The sequence below is a fragment of the Melospiza melodia genome, unplaced genomic scaffold (assembly GCF_035770615.1).
Source record: "Melospiza melodia melodia isolate bMelMel2 unplaced genomic scaffold, bMelMel2.pri scaffold_28, whole genome shotgun sequence".
Classification (NCBI taxonomy): domain Eukaryota; kingdom Metazoa; phylum Chordata; class Aves; order Passeriformes; family Passerellidae; genus Melospiza; species Melospiza melodia.
Window position 1 is genome coordinate 5,153,100 of NW_026948600.1, and position 10,065 is coordinate 5,163,164.

Consider the following 10,065-nt stretch of genomic DNA (forward strand, 5'->3'; position numbering starts at 1 on the left):
CACTCCCAGGAGAGCGGCTCCATCAGGAGCCAGCATCTTCCCGGGGGACGGCAGTGTCGGAGCGACTCCGAGATGTCCACGGACAAGGAGACGAGCACCGACGCGAAGCCCAAGCAGAAGTGGCTGGTGTTTCGCCGGAGGCAGGGGCTGAGGGATGGGGCAGCACCTCAGGAGGCCGAGGAGCAGCGTGACTCCTGTGCTGGCCCTGGCGCGCAGGCGGCGGCAGCAGAGAGCCGGGCAGTGGCCGCGCACAGTCGCAGGGCCCATGGCCGGGCTCTGCTGCGCTCACTGTGCCGCGGCTCCTGTGCCATCCTTGGCAGGGTGGCGGCTGTGCTCCTGTGACGCAGCCGGCAGCTGGGGACACAGCGGCACGGGCATCAGGGCATGGAGGCAGTGGCGGCAGCCACAGCTGCCGCAGCAGGGGCACAGAGCCGGGCGGCTTTCCCGCACGGCCCCAGCTGCCCCACCACAGCCTCGCCCACGCCGCTGGAAGCTCTCAGTGGGCAGGGGGCAGGGGCAGCACTGGGGGCTGTCCTGACAACACCAGATGGTGAGGAGGAGGCCTGGGAAGCAAGCAGCCCCAAAGAGCTGTCCCAGGGGGAACAGGACCCAGATCAGAGAGGCATAGGCGGAGAAGTGAGGCCGCATGTGAGGCCAGGCGAGGCCGGGGTAGAGCACAGCAACGTTCCCCCGTGCACAGTCTCAGGCCAAGCCTCAGGTCTGCCCAGCAGAGCCTCTCACAGCTGGGCAGAGGACTCCAGTCGTGAAACAATTCTTTTTCTCTTGCCCCCCAGCCCCTTCCCAAGCCAGGTGGATGCTCGCAGGCAGTGGGCAATAGCAGCAGCAAAGATCCTCCTGGCAGGGCTGCCCAGCGAGGAGGGGGACAGCTCAGAGGATGTACAGGGTGGCAGCAGCAGCAGCGGGAAGGAGAGCGCCTATGTGTCCTGTGAGGAGGAACCGAACTCCCCAAACCGGAGATCAAGCAGCTGCCAAAGGGGATGCTGGGATGAGCGAGGAGCTGTCAGACGAGCAGGGCAGCAGGGCCATCACTATCCGCACCATCTGGGTGAACCCCCGCTACCCACAACTCCTGGGGCAGCCCGACACGCCGCGGGAAGAAGAGGCGTGTGGGGACCTGCCCGGCACATCTCGAGCCCTGGCAGCTCCCAGGCTCGCCACAGGCCAAGGCCCAGCCCTACCCAGCAGAGCCCCTCACAGCGGGGCAGAGGCCTCAACTCCGGGCCTGGTTCCAGAGCGCTGCTCCCACAGCCCCTCCCCAAGCCTGCTGGAAGCTCCCACTAGTCTAGGGTCAGGATTAGGTTTAGATTTAGGCTTAGGGTTAGCATTAGGTTTGGGCTTAGTTTTAGTGTTAGGCATAGTGTTATTTTTCATGTTCAAGTAAGGCTTAGTTGTTAGGGTTAGTGTTAGGGTTAGCCTCTTTAGGGACAGAAGCTGAGCCACGCCTGTCAGCGTCACCACCCGAGGAGGGCTCTGGCTCCAAGGGACCCAGGACTGTCTGGAGTGTACCCAGTGCTGTCTGCAGCATGGCCAGAAGACTCTAAAGAAATTCCACTCTAATTTCTACATTTTAGAAATTAGTAATGCTCCCTGCTACAAATAAAGGTAACAGGATGAAGACTATCTCATACCATCTATTCCTGTTTAATAATGAAATACACTTTGGGTTTCAACATAGGAAGTCATATTAAAAAGTCAAGGGATTTATATTAAAAGTCTTAAAGGCTTGAACTAGAGGTAACCTCTTTTAATGAAATTTGTTAGGAAGCCCTTTTTGATTTTGATAGATAATATTCAACACTAGTCTTGGATATGTTCCTTAGTCTGTTGAGTTGTAGCTTTTGCTAAGTTAGAATTATTTTGATGGATTTTTGTTTAAATAAAAGGACAGAATTAATGAATCTGAAGTGGTTTTTATTTTCCTTGCCCTGTAGTCATTGATTTGGGGGGAAATCCTGGATCCCAAAGCCTTTTGATCCCCAGGATGGTGCAGTGTGTGTGATGTGGGCAGAGGAGAAAGGCGCTGCCTGGGCTGGGAGGGATGAGGGGACACCAAGCCCTTGTGCCTTGCAGCAGAAGGCATTTGTTGGATGCAGGACCCCATTCTGGGGTCCCCAGTTCTCCTCCTGGTGTGCTGCCTTGGTGCAGAGATCATTCTGGAGGATCTCTGAGGGAAGGATTGCTTGTCTGGCTTTGCAAATGGGAGCTCCTCAGCCACCAGCAGAAACAGATCTGAGAGCTGGCACAGCCCCAGCACCTATGTAATTCATAACATCTGCACTGTGTTTCCTGGTTGTTCTGTAAGAGCAGGAGAAGCGATAACCGAGTGAAGAAAATAAAAATCTGTGCTTTCAAATGAACATTTTAGCTATGAGAAGAAGGAGAAAGGAGGTCAGATCTAAGCATGAATTGATGTGAGCAAGGACAAACACACCTCTATGCAGAAACAGTTGCCAGCTGCTCTGCTCCTCACACCTGATTTCCCCCCCTGCTCAAAAATCCAGGTCCCTGCAGGAATGGCCCTGGGAGTGCAGGAGCCCCAGAGGTCTCCTGCCCTCTTGCAGGTGATGAGCCTGGGAAGCTTAAAGAGCCTCAAATGCATACAAACAAAATCCCAAAGCCTCCCATTCCACCAGCCAGATGAGCTCTGCAAAACACACAGCCTACACAAACACAGAGCACACTGGATGAGGGAACTACAGAGTCATTTCAAACATATTTGCACCCCTCACTCTCCTCTCTGCAGAGCCCCTTTCCAAAGTAGAGGAGCACTGACTGCTTTTCCAGCAAGCAGCTGCTTTCAGAGCCCAGGAACAATTGGCAAAAATGGCTTCTTTAAGGTACTTTAGAGATGAGGCAATTAGAAAAGAATTAAACTGTCATTTCTAACTTGCAGCATAAGAGGGATGTGCAGTTGTGAAATAATTCAGAGCTACTGCTGGCAAAATACTCTTTTCACCTGTCTGTTGCAAAGAATAAAAGGGCAAGAAGAATTTTTGGCTTTTTTTTCCCCTTTCTTTCTTGTAGTTAGTTTCTAGTTATTGATGCATCCCCAAATGCCAGAAGCCAGATTTTTTCCAAACCCCTGGAGAGAGAGATTTAGTGCTTGGTACCTGGTTTTTCCAGCCTCACTTGGTGACCAACAACGTTTTGCCAGCAAGACTTCCCTGCTCAAGTGATTCCCATGAAGGGCTCAGAGCTTCCTTTTCTGGTTTATTGCACTGGCTTGAAAGGTCTTTCCTAGCACCTGATTCCAGTTTGGGGACAGAGCAGAAGAAGGGCTTTCCCCTTGTGCTTTGGTGGCTCAGACCTTTACAAGGGCTCTGCTGCCAGCACTGCCCCCTGCACTTTGGGAGGATATTTCACATTGCTCAGATGTTTCTTGTGCATTTCTTATTCTGGCCTTCGCATGGTCAAAACCTGCTGAAGAGCCAAGCCCCAGTCTCTGACCATCTGGCCACACAGTGCTATTGAAGGCATGTGGATATATCTATGACAGATAATATAGAAATGTGCTTCTAATAATTGTGCTTTTATTGTTACAGTATTGTAGCTGCCAAGGATGGGGGAACCCAGCTGTATTTTTCACTCTTGCAGTGATCACTGTGTGGTCATTACAGGCTGGATGCTGTGTCACAGTCTGCAAACAGAGAAGGAAATTATGTAGGTAAACCTGGGAATATTATTTGTGTTTACATGAACTCCCTGTGCTATAGCTGTTTTAGAGCTGCTATTACATCTCAATTGACTAAATTGGAGATAAATACTCTCTTATCTAGTTATGAATGCCATATACAGTCTAAAAGACTGTACCAGGTGAAAAACAACACCAGTCTTCTGGACTTGGTGCCAGTAGCTGAGGCAGTGTGGTGTCAGTGCCCTGCTTTTCCCATATACTAGCTCTAAGGAAAAAATGTTGTTTTTTTTTTTTTGAGGGTGGTGAAATGCTGGCACAGGTTGTCCAGAGAGGATGCCTCATCCCTGGAAACCAGAAACCACAGAAGGCACTGAGCCATTCCCTAAGAATCCCTTGCAGCCAACAGGATGTGTGCAGGAAGCTTGAAGAGAAACAAAATAAATCACTGCTCCTGCTCTCAGGTGGAAAGCACTGTAACAACAATTCCAATAGATCCCTTAATGAGAAAAGGAATTTATTGCTCTCATGATTTCTTCAAGCAGATAAACAAGAAAGCCATTACATGAACTTCAGTAGCACATTGAGCACACTCTGGAAAAAAACATTCCCACAGAGCAGGGGCGGTTCAGCAGCACATCCTACAAGGAATTTACAAGTGGGCTGCACTCTGGTGCAGAGACCTGTATTAGCTGGTTCAAGGGCTTGCTCCCATTCCATGTCTGCTCTAATCTTGCACAGGACCACAGCAATTTTACTGCTCAAAGCATCCAACAGCTGAAATCATCCAAAAAAAGGACATCATTCTCCTTTCTACTTCCAGATTGTTATCCTGGCAAAAAAAAAAAAAAAAAAAAAAGAAAGAAAAAAAGAAAAAAAGCTCTTTGTCTGCTGTTCTGTTGGTGAGAGCTCAGGCCCTGCTCAGTTTCAGTCTGGAAGGAGGAAAAGTGCAGTGGGAGCTCCTTGTTCCAACAGAAACTCCACAAGTTCAGAGGCAGATGAAGCCTCACTTGGAATAAAAGCTGCCTCCTCCAGAGATAGCAGTGCCCTTGGCTGGGGTTAACTGACAAATGATGGATTGCTTGGTGCTCCCTGTTTACATGGGAGATTCCTGCTTCAGGCTTCTCCCTGCCAGGAGAAGACAAGCAGTGGAAGAGGAGGAGGATGGTGTGCAGGGGGACACAGATTGTACAGCAGCAGCTTTTCCTTTGTTCAAGGTGCTGTATCCATACTCCTCAATCATGGACATATTTACCATGAACACCTTTGGTAGCAAAGGTTAGCAATTTTACCATCAACATCTTTGTTAACAAAGTAAGAGAACAGTACCAATTGCCAAGGATTGTCTGGTGATTCCAGGTCAGTGAGAGCCTGGAATCTTCAGGGCTGGAGCTTTCTACCTTCTTAGTTTTGAGAACAATTTTCTGTGATGAAAATGAATTCAGCAGAAGTGATATAGGGAAGCAACAGGAAAATCAGCAAAAAGCAAAGGGTATTCCTATGTTTCATTGTTGACAAATACCATGCAGTGATCAAATCAGGATCCTCTGCCTAGCTCAGGGCTCCAGCCCTGTGTCCTCCAGCTCATGTTCAAGGGCTTCCTGTAAAGCCCCGGCAATGATGTCTCTGTGAACATAGTGCCAAAGGAGTTGTGTCTTCCTCACAGATCTGCCTCACAGATTCAAATGAGCTAACAGATATTCTGGCCCCTCTGGCTGAAGAAAAATGACTTCTGCTGAAAGCAGACCCTTCAAGCCCTCCCTAATGCTGCAGAGCAGGTCTATCTGCCCCATGTCAGCTACACATCATGACTGGCTGTGTCTGTTTTAGGCTATCACCCACTCTGACTGACACTGTGAGAGGGTCAGGGCGTGGGAGAGATTTCCAAAGCTTTATGTGAATAATGTGAAGTGCAGAAGTGCTGATCTCTGGGTTAAATTAAGCTCCACAGGGTTTCCTGTACCTTGCACAGGAGTTGTGGAAGTTTTTTTGAGGCAAGTTCTATACACTTTTCCCAGAAATCATAATGCATTTTAATTACTTCTTTCACACATCCAAGCACTTTATATGCAAGTCAACCTTCCAGGCAAGTGTCTTTTAAATAACTTTTTAGTTAAGCCTGGTACTTTTCATTTCACCAACCATTTACTCTTCCTATATAACAGACCTCTGCTCAAAATACTTCCACCATTATGCCGGAGGTACAAATTCCACTGACTGCTAGCACTAAACAGCAGAATAACTGGATGTTCCCAATTACCATAACTGCCTAAGCAGAACTGTCGCACAACATAAAGGTGTGCATAAGTGGTGCAGTTTAAATGGATATTAAACCACCCTACAGCAGGAGCACCCCATACCCAAAGGAAAAGCAGTATGATGAACAGGGGAGACTGGAGCTGGTAACTTTAAAATGGGGATTAGAAAATGAGTGTGGAAACTTAATGCATGATGGTCTCTGGAACAGCTTTGTCACTTTGCTGTCTGCCTTCTCTCCAGGTCACTTCAGATGGTGCTGAACAGCATGGTCCACACAGAGCATCACTGGTGGCCTCCCTCTGCAGATCACTCACCCACAGCCAGCCAGGATTCTTTTCATGCAAAGATCTTTCCTCTCTGAGAGGCTGCACAGCCTTCAGATAAGACTGAGCTGTTGCTAAGGGGCCCCATCAAAGGCCTTTGCAAACCTAAAACCGAACTGGAGCTTCCTGCAGAGGGGAGTTTGGAGAATTCTCACTCAGGGCCCAGCCATCCCAGAATTACAAACACACACAGACCACAGAACATATCCCTTGGGGGCAGGATGCACATCTGTTCCCTTATCTGGGGATTTCTTTGAGGAATGAAGTGAAAACGATCCATTAGTGACACCAATTAGTCTCCCATGTATGATCAAGCTAAAGTTTTCTGTGAACAGTGATAGATCTTGAGCTGAGCCAAGAACCTGACATCAAACACAACAGAACCCACTGCGTGACACCTGCTCAGCTGCTGCACAGATGGGAGGTGCTGAGCTGCAAACGTCCCTTTTTCATTCTATGAAATATGGAAACAAACAGCACAATCAGTACTTTATGTTAAATAACCTGGTAATAAATGCAAAGGTACATTACCTTGGAGCTTTACCTTCATTCTGCTGCATAACCTTCCACTGAAAAGGCAGAAAGCCCTAGGAAAAAAAAATCAATGAAATATCACAGCTGGTAAGGAAAAAGGAAGCAAAGAAGAAAAACCTTCTGACATGGAAAACAAATTCAGGCTGCAACTTCAGGACAAACTGGATACTTCTAACACAGTGGTTAACAGAAGATGTAAAGTCATTATTAAGTTTCAAAGTTAAAGTCCCATTGCTGACACTGAGGCATTACACATCTCTTGGCAGTTACAGCCTTGGAGGATTTGTCAACACCTGCCCAAGTCTGCCAGGCTAATTCCTAAGGAAATTTTTCTTCACTAACCATTTGAATCTAAATCAAAGTGAAGAGTCTAACAGACACATTGGGCAGTATTTGGACACACCACAGGACTCGCTTTTGTGTTAGGAAGCTTCCATATGTGTCAAAATATTTAAATGAAGAAGGTTCCTGTGCAATGAGTAGCAAAAGTGGCTTCAATTTGGGTCTTTTGCTCTTTGAATTTTGTGTCTGCAAAGATTTTCTTCCACAATACTCAGCTGGTTAGATTACTGTGCATGTTTCCATCAGAGACACAAGTGTCACCCCAAGAGCATGCACCACCATAGCCAAAATAAAGCTTTCCCCATTATTAACTCATCACTCAAAAGTGCTTAAACTACAGAAACATTCTGAAATACGGCTGGTAACTGTTGTGTTTATTAAGGAACTGGTTTGGAAGTGGAGTTTGTTTTTTTTTAATAACCAGCATGATACTTCCCCTTCCAAATAAAAAGAAGAGTAACAGAAAGAAAAACTCAGCAAAATACAAGAAGGGACAGAGGGACAATCCTGGAGTGTTCTAACTTAGTGAGTTAACAGATCTCTAAAGCCAGTGTCAAAAAGTCATCACACTCATGAGGGCAGCAGGGCCAATTTATCCAGTGAATTCTCATAACCTCTGCTTACAGATCCTGCACAAAGCTCGAGTGGATGCATCGCCAGTCCAGCAAACAGAGACAGAGCAAGCACATGCGAGTGGTTTCAGTCTCCTCAAGTCTCGCATTTCATTACTCAGGGGTTATTAGATTATTTTCTCATAAAAAGCAGTTTAAAGCCCAGCAGTGCAATCAAGTTCCAGAGCTCCCTGTGATGCAGCAATGCTGGGCAGGGGGTCTGGACTGTGCAGAGCACACACCATGGTGTGCTTTTCCAGCCCAGCTGAGGAGACCTTGTGTTGGAGAATTTTGTTCAGACATGGCTTATAGAAAGGCCATGAGCACATACAGCTGGTTAAAAAGTAAAAGGCAGCTGTAAGCAGCAAGTTCTCAGGCTTTTTCCTTAACAACAATAAACACCATGTCCTTGAGTAAAGTGATGAGAAAAACATGGTGGAAAACATGGAGGCCTTGAGAATGGTCAATAACAAGTCAACAGCAGGATGAGAAAAACAAGTATTAGCCTCAACAAGGAACCGCAGGTATTGGCAACAAAGGAGGGGTTGGTGTGTAATCTGTAACCAATGATGAGCTCGGGCTTTGCAATATGTATGAGCTTAATTAACACTACTATAAAAGTGTGTAAGCTGGATCAATAAATCTGAGATCGATGCTCATCAATCGGATGTGTGCTTGTCTCCCTTCACTTTCCTCAGCTCTGTACTGGGAGGGACTGGGACAGAGCGGCTTTGTACTGGGATATACTGGGAGGGACTGAGGGGAGTCACTGGGATGGACTGGGATTAACTGGGACAAACTGGGACCGACTGGGATGTACTGGGAGCACTGGGATCAACTGGGAGCACTGGCATGAACTGGGATGCAGTAGGAGCACTGGGATTGAACTGGGATGCACTGGGATGGACAGGGTTTGAACTGGGAGCACTGGGATGCACTGGTTTGTACTGGGATGCACTGGGAGCACCGGGGCGCCCTCTGCTGGTGTCCCCTGGTGTGGATGGGGCAGGGCCACCCTGGGGACACCTCAGGGACCCCTTGGGGCACTTTGGGGACACCTTGGGGACACTTTGGGGTGACCCTGGGGCCACCTTGGGGACACCTCAGGAACTCCTGGGGTCATTTCAGGGACACCTCGGGGACACCCTGAGAGCACCCTGAGGACATCTGGGAGTGACCCTGGGGACACCTTGGGGACATCATGGCGCCCATCGTGGGGTCACTTTGGTACCCCCCTGGGAACACTTCGAGGACATCCTGGGGACACCCTGAGAGCAGCCTGGGGACACCTTGGGGACACTTTGGGGACATCTTTGGGACACCTTGGGGACACTCTTGGGACACCTTGGGGACACTTTGGGGACATCTTGGGGTGACCCTGGGGACATCCCTGAGACACCTCGGGGACACTTTGGGGACATCCTGGGGACACTTCGGGGACATTGTGGGGTCACTTTGGGGAGACTTGAGGGACACCTTGGGGACATTTTGAGGACACCCTGAGAGCACTTTGGGGACACTTTGGGGACATTTTAAGAACCCCCAGCTCAGGAACACCTTGGGGACACTTTGGGGACACCCTGGGGTCATTTCAGGGACACTTTAGGGACATCATGGGGACACCCAGAGAGCACTTTGGGGACACTTTGGAGCCACTTCAAGGACACTTTGGGATGACCCTGGGGACATCCCTGAGACGCCTTGGGGACACCTCAGGAACTCCCTGGGGTCATTTCAAGGACACTTCAGGGACATTGTGGGGACTATCTGGGAACGCCAGACCCTGGGGTCACTTTGGGAGCTGTCATGGGGACACCAAGGGGACACATCAGGAGGCCCCTGGGGACACTTTGGGGACACCCTAAGGCCACCTTGGGGACACTTTTGGGGACACTTCAGAGCCACCACTCTGGGCACACTTTGGGGACACCTTGAGGAAACCTTGGGGACGTTCTGAGAACCCCAGGGGGACACTGTCAGAACCCCCCTGGGGACACTTTGGGGACACCTCAGGATACCCCGTGGGGACCCCTGGGGGACACTTCAGGGTCACCATCATGGGGACACCCTGAGAGCACTTTGGGGACACCCTGGGGACACCTTGGGGACACTTTGGGGACATTTGAGGGAGATATGTGAGTGACGCTGGGGAAGCTTTGGGGACATCTCAGGGGCCATCGCAGGGGCACTTTAGGACCCCAGGAGACACCTTGGGGACACTTTGGGACACCTGAGGGACACCTTGGGGACAGTTTAGGGGGACATCTTGGGGACACCTTGAGGACCCTTTGGGGGGACATCTCAAAGCCACCCCGGGGACACCTTGAGGACATCTCAGGGTCAC